The sequence below is a fragment of the Acomys minous genome, assembly GCF_964271855.1.
Source record: "Acomys minous genome assembly, chromosome: 14".
NCBI classification, from domain to species: Eukaryota; Metazoa; Chordata; class Mammalia; order Rodentia; family Muridae; genus Acomys; species Acomys minous.
The window spans coordinates 99,833,174-99,848,745 of NC_140496.1; the positions used below are offsets into that span (position 1 = coordinate 99,833,174).

Below are 15,572 nucleotides of genomic sequence, written 5' to 3' on the forward strand. Positions count from 1 at the left end.
AGGTGGGCAGTGTGGGGAGGAGGGAAACATTTCACAGACCACTCACATAAAACCTGCTCTCAGAGTCTCTAACTCTTAGCCAGAATCCCTGCTGCTGTTCTGTGTCTCTCAGAGCAAGGCTGACTGAGGGAATTAAAGAGTGTGCAAAGGGATGCTGCAAACACAGGTTCTGGCTGATGAGCAGGGAGAGCCACCTGAAATACCGGGCCTGGCTGTTCTAACAAGGGGCTAATGAGAATGCCGCTCCTGGTCATAATTGGTGGATGTTTACTGCTGAGCACAAATACTGTATGTAATCTTCATGGCCTCCTCAGGAGGCGGAGGCAGAAGTGGAGACAGGAGCACAGCCACCTCCTCTGGCTGATGGCTGTGAAAAGAGAAATGGCCAAAAAACCATTCCAGCATTTGCGTGGAGGGTCGGCCTGTGCATGAGGAAACTCAGAGAGCAAAGGCCAGTGAAACATTTTACATAATTCAGACCCACTAAATCTGTAACTCTTGGTAACTGGATTTCCAATGAGCCAATTTCAATCCATGGCAAGCCTTGGCATAGAATGGATTGGCCTCTAGGCTAAGACAAGCAGTCATATTACTGAGTTGGTGATTTTATATTCTAGTCAGATTTTTTTTTCTCTTAGCCTGGGAACAATAAAGAACTGCCCTTGCCCACTTAAGAAAGAAAAAAACAATTAAGAGTTATACTCGAGTTGAAACCACAAAATTGTTAGGACCCAGGAGTCTGACCTCCCGCCTCTTCTCTCCTTAGGGATTTCTATGGTTCTGTCTGCCCATTTATCTAACTTAAGCTACTCATATCTTGTGGCCCACCCGAATTCTCATGGGCCTATATCAATTTGTTGAGCCAAACAACCAAATCAAACCATTGATAGGTAGCTCTCCAACCTGTAAGTACCCTGGGTTTGGGACAGTTTCCCAGTCTGGATTGGATCCTATTAGTTTCAGGGTTGAAAGGTCAAGAATTGTTTTTCTTAGAGTGGCGGAGTCTGCACGCTAACATAGTTTGTATATAAATGGTCAGACAGTGTCTCATGTGTTGCTGGCCTCTCCTGCTGCATCAATCCAAACACCCAGCCGTTGTGCAAGACAGAGTGCCCTGGGTGAGGAGACCACACCCTCCTGTTAAAAGGTGGCCTGCCTATGGGAGAAACCTAAGTCACCCTCTAAAAGGTATTGCTGCAAGGAAAGCGAACACAAAGAAGGAAAGGGGACAAAGGGAAACTAAAGAAAAAAGGGGGGAGGAACTGGCTAAAAGAGACCCTGACAGTATCTACTCAGATGTCGTAAGATGTAAGTTAGCTTTGGGACTTGGCAGAAGGATTGAAGGAGGCGGGCATGGAAGGAGATGGGCTGTGTGCAAGGGAGCAGAGAACAGGAAGGCATCGCTGTTCCTACCTTGGTCGTAATGTTGCCAGAACGTCATTCCAAAACTGGCCTCAATCCCCCGGGCCGGGGGGCTGATGCTCAACATTCCCTTTTTCCTGAAAGCATGCTCTTAGTCATGAAACCCCGAGCAATCCTGGAGGCAGGACAGCTCAGCGGGTGCCCCAACATCTAAGCAGCTGCAGTGAGAAGTACCGGGAAACGAGTGAGTGAGTGAGCGTAGGGGGTGTTCCAGATGTCTTCCCTGGCTTGTGTTACTGTGAGGTTGCATTCTAAAAGTGGTTGGAGTGGCAGATGGCATTTTAGCCATGGGGTAAATTCATCTGACTCTGAAATGTAACATCACCTTCTCATCACACACGCTGTGGGGAGGGCAGATGGATCTCTTCATTCTTCTGCCGCTATCTTAACCGGCTCTTCTAATTTGTTAACTGTCTCTTCTAATTTGATGCAGATGATCTGGCCTGCAGATCCATAGACGTCAAGGTCCCTAAATACCCGGTCCAGACCTAACACTGCACAAATCAATCCACTTTTCTTTCCCCACCTCCTTTTTCCTGTATCTTCATCTCTTCTTCCTCTTCCTCTCTTCTTTTTCTGCACCTTTCCCTCCCTCCCTTCCTCCTTCCCTCCCTCCTTTCTTCCTTCCCTCCTTCCATTGTGCTGGCAAGTGAACACAGGGTCTGACTCGGTGCCCATTCTAGGCAGCATTCTCCCTCGAGGTCATACACCCACCACACCCTTCTTTCTTGACTTAATAATACTTTTAGTGCTAAGCGTAGTGACTCACACTTGTAATTCGAGCGCTTGGGAGGTGGAGATCTGCTAACCAGGGATTCATGGTCATCATAGCAAGGCCGAGACCATCCGGAGCTACATGCGCTCCCTATCAATAACAGTAGTAACAACAACCATTATTGCTTTGCTTAACTCCTGGATTTATGCTACTAAAATAGCTCAGATGTTTGTCGCTTTTATAGATGCCCAGAGTCATAGTGTCCCATCTGACTTGGACACCATACACTACTTCCTTGTCGTGACTTACTGCATAATGATCTTCCTATGTCTTCTATCAGTTTTCTTCTCAAAGCACCTGTGACCCTTGCTACATGTCAGTGCTCAGTGAATTCTAGGTAATCAAGCAAACTGGGTTCAGTGCATTTTAGGGTTCACTTCCCTCTTTAGGCCCACTCTGGGGGCTGTTGCATAGGTGACAATTTTGGAATAGTAAGAAGAATAGAAGATTTGAGGTCAGGATCCCTGTGTTTATTAAGCCTTTTTTTTTTTTTTTTTTTTTGGATCCTTTTGGATATGTGGCTTTGGCCACAGTCCTCCTGAGCCAGGTTTTCTCATATGTAAGTGGACAGTGTGGTTCTTGTGAAAATGAAAGTAGAGGGCAGTTACTGTATTGGAGTGCAATTTATAGGCAAAATATCATCACTAGCATCCGTGTGGAACTGCAGACCGTAATCCTCCTTAGGTGCTATTCAGGACAGACCTCTCCTTCTGTGAACCCTGCTCAACAGCAAATGCCACAGAGTTGAAAGCTATTCAGAGGCGAATGAAAAGCTGGGCCAGTTCAGTTTATGACATCTGCCGTCTTCAATATTAAGGTAATGTAGCCTTCCCTCAGCCAGTGGGAAGAGAGCAGCTGCAGCTCCCCCACCCCGCCCCACTCTGTGTGTGTGTGTGTGTGTGTGTGTGTGTGTGTGTGTGTGTGTGTGTGTAGAGCAGGGAATCTTCAGCTTTATGCAGGGTCTGCAGCCCCTCTACCTGTGAACCCAGCAGAATTAGTCTCCCGTTGTAATCCTCTCCTCCTTCTACTAGTGTACAAGGGTGGGTCTGAGCTCAGAGGAGCTGCGGGATACCAGGTGAGTGTCACTTTCCTCCCAAGCATGTGTTTTTCTTCCCCTTTTCTCTGTTTGTGTCAGCAAGGCTGCCACGGATGAGGGGGGCTCTACAGATGACAGCCTTCATCTGCAGGGCGAGCTGTGCCTCTATTGGAAGCTCGGGGAGAAGCAGAAGTCGTTCAAGCTCTTGGTGCTAGTGAGCTTTGTCAATGTGTGAAAGAGATTGGTCTGTTTCTCTGTCTCTGTCTGTCTTCCTCCCATTCTTCTTCTCCTCCTCCTCCCTCCTACCCCCTCCTCCTCCTTCCTGTCTCCCCCCCCCCCCCCCCGCCCTCTCTCTCAATTTTCCAGTCCTATTTTTCCTTGGCTTCAAACATACTCAAGAGCCTTGCCAGCTTTAGTTGGAAGAAATATATTTCCGAGCTTAGTTGGACATTAGTTTTTTTTGGGCTCTGCCCAGAGTCTTGACAGAGAAGGTAGTGTTAAGGAGGTTGATGGTGTCTAGACAGTAAAATCAGAAACTGTGTGATTTATGTTGTATTACAGACATCCACTTCCCGGACTGGAAAAGGGAAAGTGGCTTTTACCTACGGAAGTCACATTAAAAACCCAAACCCCTGGGTCCTTCTGACCTATGAAATGTTGACGTTTGAAAGCCTCTACACAATATTCTTCAGCCCCTTCAAAGAGCAGCAGTGTATAGAGGTAGAGATGAGAAATTAACCTCTAGGAGACACAGGCTCACAGGCTCGCTCCTGTCCTTCCTAGCCATGCACCTCTGGCTAGAGCTCTGCAAGCCCACAAGGCAACTTAGGTTGAACACATCAACTTCAGAGGACTATCGAGAAGCAGTGGAGGAGAAGAGTCCAATAAGGATGGAGATTTTTTAGAAGAGAAAAAAGATAGAAAGTCACACTTAAGGATAGGAGAGAGAAAGAAAAGGAAGAGGAAGAAGAGGAAGAGGAAGAAGAAGAAGAAGAAGAAGAGGAAGAGGAGGAGGAGGAGGAGGAAGAACCCCAAACATTGACTTTTTTTTCCTAAAAAAAAAGAAATGTACTTTTGATTCGAAACAATGATAATAAAAAAAAAATTGTAAAGATCTCAATTACCCAATCATCTTCAGAGTTTTGTTTTAGGTTATTTAATGCTCATAAACACCAGATTTACAATGAAGAACAATGAAAAGATAAAATCTTAATGAGCTAGGCAGAGTTTGTGTGCTGCTAAACGCTAAAAACCCACTTTTGTTTTGTTTGGACCTGGACAGTCATCCAGGTCCTCCGTCAGACTCTGAGACGGTACCAGGAAAGCAAAGCCTCCTCTGGTGGAGCCACAAGGTTCCGTCAAAGACTAGGCTCCCAGTTGTTTTAAGGTTGTGTATTTAAAATGCTGTTGTCCTGTTAGCATTAGGAACCGAATCTGTGCTGTTGAGCTGCTCTTTTAAAAATTACTCTTAGGGCAAGAGAGAGGGCTCAGTGGGCTAAGAGCACATACTGTTCTTACAGAAGACCTAAGTATGAATCCCAACATCAGGCAACACAACGTGATGGTAGCTCCAGCTCCAGGGGATCCAATGCCTTTTCTGGCCTCTGTGGATACCCACATGCAGGTGCAAGCATGCACACACAGGCATGCATGTGCAAGCATGCACACAGGCACACTTGAGCTTGTGCACACACACATGAAATAAATCTTTTTCAAAAATAAAATCTAAAGCCCATTATTTTTTACCTAAAGGGGAATAGACCGATTATTTACATGCCCCATATTCTGGGAGGATCTAGAGAAGGCTCAAATAACTGGAGGCTGGCACAGCTGAGTTTGTCTAGGCCCTGCTCTGCATTTCTCTAGGGACGCCCTGTGTGGGCCCTCAGAGGTACCAGTCTCCCTCGTTGGTCTCAGGGTGTGGAGGACAGCAGTTACATTACCTTTTCTAAGCAGCTCACAGATTTAGCAGCATCACTTCCATCCTGTTTATTGTTAGAAATGAGCCATGAAAATAGGGGAAACCCAGGGGAGACAGAACATGCCTTTGCCTTTAGTGGGAAGCACATCCAAGAATTTGTGAACTTGTTTGAGAATTGCTGTGGTGCCTGTGAACTCAGATTGAGTTGCATGTCTCTTGATGACTGTCTCAATTTATACACAAGAGGGGTTGGTCCTGGGCAGTAATGTAGAAGAGAAAGAGATCTCAACAGCATCCACTGTCCACAGCACCCGCTGTCACCAGCATCCACTGTCCATAACACCCACTGTTCCACAGCATCCACTGTCCACATCATCCACTGTCCCAGCATCCACTGTTCCACAACATCCACTGTCCACAACATCCACTGTTCCACAGCATCCACTGTCCACAACATCCACTGTTCCACAGCGTCCACTGTTGTACAACATCCACTGTTCCACAGCACCCACTGTCCACAGCATCTACTGTCCACAACATCCACTCTCCACAACATCCACTGTTCCACAGCATCCACTGTCCACAGAATCCACTGTTCCACAATATCCACTGTCCACAATATCCACTGTTCCATGGCATCCACTGTCCACAGCATCCACCATCTACAACATCCAGCATCCACTGTCCACAGCATCCACTGTGTACAGTATCCACTGTCCACCACATCCATTGTTCCATAGCACTGATTCTCACCTCTTTTGAGGCTTCCTCTTCCCACCAATAATTAACTTTGTGTGGCCATAAAGTTTCTGCTCTGAAACCCAGAGCTTTCCAGCTCTCGAACCCACACCCTCCTGCCATGACCATAGTATTATCTGCTCAATTATTCCCGGGCAGAGCAGTCTAGAGATGGGGGTTGTATTCACGTGGCAGCATCAGTACCATGTACTACCCGAGGCTCACCATGCCACGGTTACCATCCCACATGTTTTCAAAATGCTCAAGATTCATTTCTCTCTCCTGTCAGTGACATACCACAACTTTCCTAGGGTGTTTCACTCAAAAGCTTCATTGTCCGCTTTAGTAAACCTCATTCTTAAGTTCTCAGAAATACTAAGTCATCAAAAGGCAGTCTGAGCTGCCAAGGTGGCTCAGTGGTAAGCACCTGCCACACAAGCATGAGAACTTGAGTGTGGGTCCCCAGGACCCACAGAAAAATCCAGGTATGGCCAAGTGCACCAACAGCTCCAGCACAGAGAACTGGGGGCTGGCGAATCCTGGGAGCTTGCTGGCCACCAGCCCAGTGGAAGCAGGTCCAGTGAGAAACTGCCCCAAGGTGAAGAAAGAGAGGAGACACATCCTCCTCTGGTCTCCACACATGCACACACAGGCAGTGTGCACCTGCATGATCACATGTATACACAGGCAGTGTGTACCTGCATGATCACATGCATTTGTGCACGTGCATGTGCGTGTGTGTGTGTGTGTGTGTGTGTGTGTGTGTGTGTGTGTGTACACACACATACAGTACACACAAGACAACATATGGTAATTTTAAAACACTGTGGTTTGGGAAGTAAGTTGTTTCAGACCATAAAAGAGAAGAAGGAGCCGGGCGTGGCGGTGCACGCCTTTAGTCCCAGTACTTGGGAGTCAGAGGCAGTTGGATCTCTGTGAGTTTGAGGCCAGGCTGGTCTACAAAAGCGAGTCCAGGACAGCCAAGGCTAAAGAACTTGAAGGGGGGGAGGGGGGAAGGCATGCTTCTTGGAAGAAGGGCATCGTGGCCAGAACAAGGCAGGATGTTTCCTCTCTGTTGCCCCTGGTGACTTCAGCACACTGGACAAGAGTTCAGTATTTCCATGTTTGCATACCTCTCCTTACTGCTTATTTTTCCTCACGTTTGTGAGAACGTGCTTAAAAGCTAAAAGCGTCTTAATGTTCCGAGAGGTCACAGGGAAAGCTGTTCTATGGGCTAGTAAAAGAAAGTGTTGTCATTTTCGTCTGGAACAGGCTCTGTCTCATTAGCCAAACATCATATTTTCACTGTGCTCCTCAAGTGGGAATAATCTGCAAGATTCATGCTGTGATAGCCAGTGACTCCATACCTTAATTATGTTATAAATTGCCTTGTGGCCTATGCAGGAACCAGCCTTGTGCATTTTCTGACTTTCAAACCTAGTGCTTGATTTGAGGAGTACAGGCATGGTCTTGAGCTCTTGACTTGGAATCATGACATCAGATGTGAGCAAGAGGCTCGTGCCACATAACCTATCCAGAAGCAGCTGTCCCCAGAGCTAGCTGCCCCCCAAAGGGCTGCCCTGGCCTAGACCAAGGGCTTAGTACAATGCCAGGTTATATGGCTCAGGCACCATTGATTGTGACCACTGAGGGGCGGTTTGTTGTGTGCGGCCCTAAACATGTTTTATTCTAATCCCCCGATGCATATATTAATATCTGCATTTACAGAAGCAAAGTGGAAGCTTTAAGAGACTACTCTAAGCTAGGCCATCTAATTCCCCACCCCTTGTTGGTACCCAATGATTGTTTCTCTCCATCTTCTTACTTCCTCCCAAGGTCTTAGCCTAGGATGTAAAGCTCTCAGTTGCTGAAAGAGGCTTTTTCTTTGAAGAGGTATTGCTAGGAGACAGATGCTTTTCTCATGTATCCAAAGGTAACACACATGGCAAGAGCATCCAAACAGAAATCTGAGGCACCGCAGTTTCTCTTTGCTTGCTGCTCCGATGAGCCTCCTGGGCTCTGGACTCAGAGGAGGCAACGGGCTTGATAGCCAGGCCTAGGCTGTAGCTACAGAATAAGGAGAAGGGGCCCAAGTTGCCTCCACTGCCTTGTTGATAGCTGAAAGTCTTTTATGAGAAAGCCAGTGGGAGACTTGGCGTAGAGCTCAGCGAGTGAGCAGCCAAAAGAGTAGTTTTTCTGAAAGGAGTTAACACTGAGCAAGAATACCTGGGACCTATCACTGGAGTGGGAACCGACATCAGTTCTCAACATCATGTGAACTTTGCTGAAGAAAGGCACGGCTTCCAACCTGGCACCTACAGAAGCAGGGAAAGCCAGGCCCCAGGCTTAGCCAGCTGCCTGGAAAGTGGGTGGCAGTCAGGCCAAGGGTCACACGTTGACGTGCTGATGAGTGTAGTTCTCATTGATGGTGGCTTGTGCTGTTGTCCACACAGCTCCATTGTGTGCTCGGTGCTTCATGGTAGCCTGCTGGGTTTATAGAGAGCGAGGAGGATGGGAGGAGGACGAGGGTGGGGAAGAGGAAGCTGGGAAACAGTAGCAAGAATCACGACTGAGAGAAGCAGCCTATAGTGAATCTGGGACCCTGTGATGGTTAGCTTTAATTGTCAGCTTAACACAACCATAAGTTAGGGGCGGTTGTCTTAATTAAGGCGGCTGATATAAGGAGACCCAGCCCATGGTGGGAGACACCATTCCTTATGCAAGGGGGCCCCGGAGCTGCCTGAAAGTAGAGAGACCAAGGCAAGCACAAGAAAGCACGTAAGCGCGTGTGCATTCACCTCCCTTGTTCCTGACTGTGTGTGACCTCTCTGGCTGCCTCAGGCTCCTTCCGTTGTGGCCACCCCTAACCCTAAGCCTGGAACTGTAAGCTTTCTCTCCTGGGTTACTTAGTGTCTTTGTCTCAGCTACAATCCCCCTCCCCCACCCAAACAGGTAGATCTAAAAGACCGAGCATAGGTAATGGTAAGTAGCATCTAAGATGAGATGCTGAGTTATTTTAAAAGACAAGTTAAATATAGTTGTATGACTTTCATTGGGAGATATTTCATCAAAGGAACTGCCAGCAATAAATTAATGATCCAGTTGCTCATATCTTCATCAAGTTTTTTTTGTCTCATATGTGTGTGAGTGTGAGCATGTGTGCATGTGTGTGTGTGTGTGTGTGTGTGTGTGTGTGTGTGTGTGTGTCTTGTCTGAAACAGACGCTTATGTAGCCCAAGCTCACCTAGTACTTACTGTGTAGCTGAGAATGAACTTAAACTCCTACCCGCCCCCCCACCTCCCAAGAAGTAGGAATATAGGCATCAGGCATTGCCCACCATGCCTGACCAACACCATTATTTTGTATCGAAACTATCCTGGCATGTTTACAATGAGAACTCATCATGGTTTTAATTTGCATTTCCCCCAGCTCCTAATGACATTGGTTCACCAGCTCTACCCTGCTACCCAGGTGAGGTGCAGGGCCCTGTTCTCCTGAGTGCAGCGGGAAGATGAAGAGCAGGGCCAGCTCTCCTGCTCTCGTGACTCCAGGCCAGCACTCTCACCCACTATAGATGGCACGGGACAAGGGATGGGAGAAGGGTGTCTCTCCTCATCCCTGCCATGACAGACAAGTACTGGCTGTCCTGTGCTCAAGCCCTCTGAGTCAGCCTACCTGCAACCCCCACATCCAGGGCAAGCTCTACTGTGCTGCAGCAGGTGCGGATCAGGGACAACTCTCCTGCCTGCCATAGGTGGTGAGAGGTGAGGGTGGGGGAGGGCATCTCTCCCTCACCCACACCACCACACAGAAGATAAGTGGTAAGGCCAGCTCTCCCATATTCATATCCTCGGGGCCTGCTCACCAGCAACTCCTGCAATGTGCAGGCCTTCTCTCCCTGATTACTGCAGCTGGTTAGGGGTGGAGTCAGCTCTCCTGCTCTCATGCTCCCAGGCTCAGCTTTCCCATGATGCTCAGGTAAGGGGTAGGGCCAATTCTGCACAGTCCTTAGACATTATTATCTCCCTGGTGTCTGCAGACCAGACCAGGGATGTCTGCCTGGCCTTTGGTAGTAAAAGACCCCTGCTGTTGCAGGGCCATTGTCCCAGACATGACCCCCAGTGGCAGCACAGGCCAGGACCCCACCATGGCTCTAGGTGACATCACTGGCTACTCACATCAGGCTGTTCCTCACTACCCTCAAGTCTCCAGCTCTGCCTCTTTTCATTGTGCACACATCCTTCTGTTTCTTTCTCTTCCATTTCTCCACCACTTACTTGCTCTTCTTAGTGGCACCTGGGGCCTCTGGGTATCTGGGTCATCTCAGGAGTGGTCTCAGGAGTGTCATGCCTTGCTTGTGCAGTATGGCCCCAGAAAGGGTCATGTTGGGTAGCTCCCTGTCCCGGACCCCTGGCACTGGACTGGTGGTCATTTCCTGCTTGCCTTTTTCAGGGGATGTTAGGCTACCAGCCATTCAGATATTCATACTGAGTATAGACATAGCCTCCCTCCTCTCTGCCACCTACTGATGCACAAGTGACAGACACAGCAGCCACACCTGCAATGCCTCTAGGGCTAGGTTGAAGTTTTCTTAGCAAGACTCTCTGTAATTAATATAGCTTGGGCTGTAAATAACCCATCTGTGTAGATTACATTGGTTGTTAATTTCTTGTTGATTTTTTTTAATAAAAGAGGAAAAGTGGTTTTAGCGTTCTTACAAAAAAAATGGTACAGAATATAAAAATACGATGCTGATACCTACAAATTCCCTAAAAATGGAGCATTAGTGAGCTTTCCCTAGAAATGTCTGGCATATTACATACATAAGATTCGTGTGCTTGGTGCTGCTCACAGCAAAAGCAGGAATTTCTGTGAAGTGAACCAGATGACACATTTCCCAGCAGCCACTGAGAGGAGGTAAGTCCATGGCCAGAGTGACAAAGAAGGCCTCCCCAGCACCCTGTTCATTGCTCTTCTGCAGCTGCCTTTCCTGGCTCTGCAGCCTGCAGCCCCTGACAGACTCATGATGCCTGGTCTCTTCCTTATGAGTCCTCTTGGCACCTTGCTGTTGCATGAGAGATTGCTGAGAGTCACAAAGAAGCCCTTTGTCTGTTTATACATATTAGTTGAAACAAGAGGGAGATATTGATCAGGACTGGGGTTTATTTTGTTTTGGTGTTGTGGATTTGTAAGTATTAGTCCAAGCCTCAGTCCTGTTGTTTCTAATTTTCTTTCACCACATTACATCTTCAAGATGCTAAAATACAGTTGGGTGCCGTAGCGCAGCCTTTAATCCCTGCGCTCAGGAGGCAGACAGGCAGATCTAAGTGAGTTCAAGGCCAGACGGGTCTACAGAGTGAGTTCCAGGACAGCCAGAGCTACATGGTGAGACTCTGTTTTGAAAACAAAACAAGGCAAAAACAAAAAACAAACAAAAAGGATGCTAAAATGCCAGAACTAATGTGAAAAATACAGTTACTTTTCTAAACGTTAAATGTTAAACATCTTAATAACAGTTGAGCTAACATTTCTACATTAGATATTTGAAGGTAGCTAAGCTCAACTAGAAGGCATTCAGATTTCTTACTGGAATATGTCATGTGGTGTTTTGCTGGGAAGAGTCACGTTCTTAATTGTGTTTGGTTTTCAATGATATTAAAATAAGTGCATTTCCTGAGTGCAATTGGATTGTGCCATTAAGGGATGTGATGCCCCTTCAACTCAGGCAGAACAGGATCCACTCTGGATAAAATCTAGCCATGAATAATCCACGCAAAAATCCAGTAGATAGACTCATATTCAGAACCATCCAGAACAAGAGGGTTTGAGTTCACTCTGTGTTCTATTGCTTAGACGTTTCTGAGTCACGATTCTTCTTGAGTTTGCATGTGTAGGCTGAGGCGATGCCTTTGTTAGCCCATGGGAAGGAAAGGGGAAGATGGAGAAGAGACACGCCCAAGGAGCCTGCTGTGTGGTGCTGCTCAGCCTAGCCCCGTGACACCGTGTCCCTTCCATCATGCTCCAGGACCGTGAAGCAAGATGCCACAGGGTCACAGTCTAGGGCAGGGCTTCTGAATCTTCTTCACTTGTTGCCCCCTTCTTTTTTTTTTTTTTTTTTTTTTTTGAGACAGGGTTTCTCTGTGTAGCCTTGGCTGTCCTGGACTTGCTTTGTAGACCAGGCTGGCCTTGAACGCACAGTGATTCACCTGCCTCTGCTTCCCGAGTGCTGGGATTAAAGGCGTGTGCCACCACAGCTTACTTGTTGCCCATTTTAACCTGAGAAATTTTTTACATAGCCTTGAGTATATAGACATACAAATCAAATCAAACATAATCATAAGAAAGTTACATTATATTAATTTACTTATAATTTATCGTGTGTGTGTGAGAGAGAGGGGGGGCGGGGGAGGGAGATATCTGTGTGGGCATGCTCAAACCACAGAGCATGTGGAGGTCAGAGGACAACTTGTGGAAGTCAGTTGTCTCCTTCTGGCCATTTATGTCCGGAGGCTCAGCCTCAGGTCCTCAGCCTTGGCAGCAGATCCCGTTGCCCCCTGAGTCATCCCCTCAGGCCCATGAAAATTTGGTTTGCTGTGAACTGGATCGGTGGCGTGGCTAAAAGTGCCCACTGCTTACATATAAGGACTTGAATTTGGATCCTAACACTCCCATAAACACTGGGCGTGGTGGGGTCACGCCTGCAACCAAAGTGCCGGAGATACAGAGATGTGCAGGTCTTGGGGCTCCCTGGCCAGCCAGTCTAACCCAAACAGCAAGATGTAGGGCCAGTGAGAGACCTTGTCTCAAAAAGCAAAGTGGAGAGTGATGGAGAAAGATAGCTGAGGTTGGCCTCTGGCCTCCAAGAGCCCACAGACAAGTAAGGGCACTCCTATATACATGCAGACGCACACATATGCACGCACACATGCATTTATTTTAATTCAATCTTTGGTATACATGTAATCTTACCATTAGTGAAAGAGGAAAGCAAGTTTGCACACTAACGAAATAGTTGTGCATGTCCCTTTTACATAAAGAGATAAAGCCTGGTGGAGTATATATTACCACAGAGCAAAACAAGTTCAGTGTTTTGGGGCTGGCTCATGTTTTGATTGCATACTCAACCATGTTGAGAGCACATGGATACATGCACATAATGACAGAAGTGTGTTTAAGACTGTTTCAGAAGTTGTTGGAAATTTTGTCAAACCCAAACAGCAATTTTAAAAATCATTCTAACAGAGTACAGTGCACAGGCTTGCAAACTTGATCCGTACATACTGCTAAATGGCAATAAGGAAACATCAAAAGGCTGTGTTTTTCTACAATCTAACATTAGATTTCTGTAAGAGCTTAACACTTCGAATGTGCAATCAAAACACCTCAGTTCGTAACGTACCACAGTCTTGAGCCCAAGTCAGGGCATCTCATACAGACTGGCAGTGTTGCACGGTGAGTTGGCGTGCACGCTGCCAAGGGAGTGAAGTTGCTCCATGCAACATGGGTGAGTGGTGACAGAAACATCTCAGATTCATTTCTTACCTGATTTTAAATTAAGTTTGGCTCTTTTAGGACTCAGGAACATTTTACCGCTGCCAAGCCTCTCATGACCCCCACATTTCGTTACGTGACCTATATAGTTTAAGAAGAGGTTGTGTCTAGGAGGTCACAGGACACCCCCCGCATATATGTATAAGATTTCCTAAAACTGTAATCACCTCATATTTTCTTGAGTGTCTTCTATGGGTACTTTTAATGGTTCTTATAAATAACTAAATTCTTAAGCTATAAAGCACATCACTGTTGAGTGAACATGTATGCTTTCTGTTAGGGTAGGTGACATAAAATAAGTGCCAGGGGTTCTGGGAAAGCATGCCTGGCAAACCCATGTACGGAACAGAGGGACACTGGCACCATGGGCCCTATCTAGTTTGATTGAATTCTTTTCCTGTTGATAAATAAATGCATTTAAGGACTATTGCTTAAATATAGAACATTGACCTTGTTCAGATGGGCCAACTAATCTCCTATAATAGACCAAGGGGCAAAAATGTATCCCTGCTTGAGGGAGAACTTATGGGGTGTTTCTAACACTTTATAGGGGCGTGCTAGTTACTTTTAACTGTCAATAGGACACAGCCTAGAATCTCCTAGGAAGAGAGCAGTTGAGGAACTGCCCAGGTCAAGTTGGCCTGGGGCATATCTTTGGTGATTGTTGAGGGCTACAAGAAGACTCAGTCCATTTGGGCAGCACCATTCCCTGCTTTGGGGCCCTGGGGGTGGGGGGTTGACCGAATCTGAGCAAGCAGAAAACATGATGGTTTTCCTGCTCTTTATACTGTGGATATGATGTCTATAAACTCTTGCCACTGTGACTTCCCAACACAAGGAATTGTAACCTGGAATTACAAAGCCACATACAAAGCAAGTCCCTTCCTCCCCTAAGTTGCTTTTGTCAAGGTATTTGTCACAGAAATGGAGCTAAAATGGTATGGGAGGAAGAAGCAAGAGAGCAAGGGTCAGGCTTGTCAGGCTTCTGGTTGTGAGACATAGGGAGAGTTTCAGCTTAAGGAATAGTTTTTTTCCTCCCTTCCAGTCCCTGAGGCTTTTATCTTCTCACTGTCACACAAGGAGGTAACTGTTTGCCCAGTAGCCTGCTTTGTATCGCAGTCCTTGCTGTCCCCAGCAGATCTGAAAATCCTCCTGTTGTTGCTAGCTCTCCCCAGTTTCCTACTCTTCTTGCCTGTAGTTGTAGGCTTCCAACCCTTTGCCCCCATCCCCTGCTTCTCTCCCTTGTGTGGCTGTCTCTCTCCGTATAGCCACAGTCCTCTCTTTTACTGTCCATACTCAATAGAAGGCTTCACTGGAAAAGGGCAGCCCAGCAGGGCTCTGGTTCCCTGGAGCTGAAATGCTGTCTCTACTGTCCAGACAAGCAGGGGTAAACAAACACCCTGCTGGCTCTCTGTGCTGTCTGAGGCTCCTCGGCCGGAGTCTGATGCAGGAAACTGATGGAGAACAGGCCACCCCCCCTCCCCACACCCCCTCCCCCCAGCCATCTCAGATGTCGGTTCACCGTCCTTGGCTACAACCTTATGCTTAAGTAGTGTTGGTATCCAACCAGAATTCTGCACACGCAACAGTATCCGTCTCCTGAGCTCTGATTCAAGGCAGATGGGTATCCCAGAGGACGTTGAGTGACACTAACTACTTGGGATCTAATAAAAATAGATAACTCAGGGCAGTTAGCTGGGGTGCAGCTGGTTAGCACTGTAACCTGTTACTTTGTCTAATTGGTAAGACTGGAACATGGGTGGGTGTGATAAATGTACCTCAGCTTATAACCATCTCCCCCATGTTCAGCACCCTTCTCTCCAACTTGTGATATTTCTGAGGACAGTTCACTTGGAAACACACACGTGTTTACAAGCTGGAATGGGTGTGAAAAAATATGCTCAGCTAGCAGAGGCCCTAGAGTGACTCTTGTTCACTTCTGCTCTTTCTCACGGCTATGACACAATATTTACACTGTGTTTATGTGTTTTTCCACAGCAGCTGACAGTCATGTAAACATACCCAGTTTAGTGATCAAGTCAGAAGATAGATGTTTGCCCCAGTCTGTCCCTCTGAGCTGGCTTCGTGAACTGGCAACACACAAGCATTTTGCACATGCCATGTCTAT

The 15,572-nt window shown here is 47.0% G+C and overlaps 1 protein-coding gene and 1 long non-coding RNA gene across 2 annotated transcripts in view; both read left to right on the forward strand.

Annotated features, from left to right (window-relative positions):
* The window catches only part of DDAH1 (dimethylarginine dimethylaminohydrolase 1), a 136,011-nt gene that overhangs the window by 18,467 nt on the left and 101,972 nt on the right, over positions 1–15,572 (forward strand). The window lies entirely within an intron of this gene.
* LOC311582289 lies at positions 2,443–4,353 on the forward strand. The gene is made up of 2 exons (XR_014774073.1): positions 2,443–3,014; positions 3,795–4,353. It is a non-coding gene; the product is annotated as an uncharacterized lncRNA (long non-coding RNA).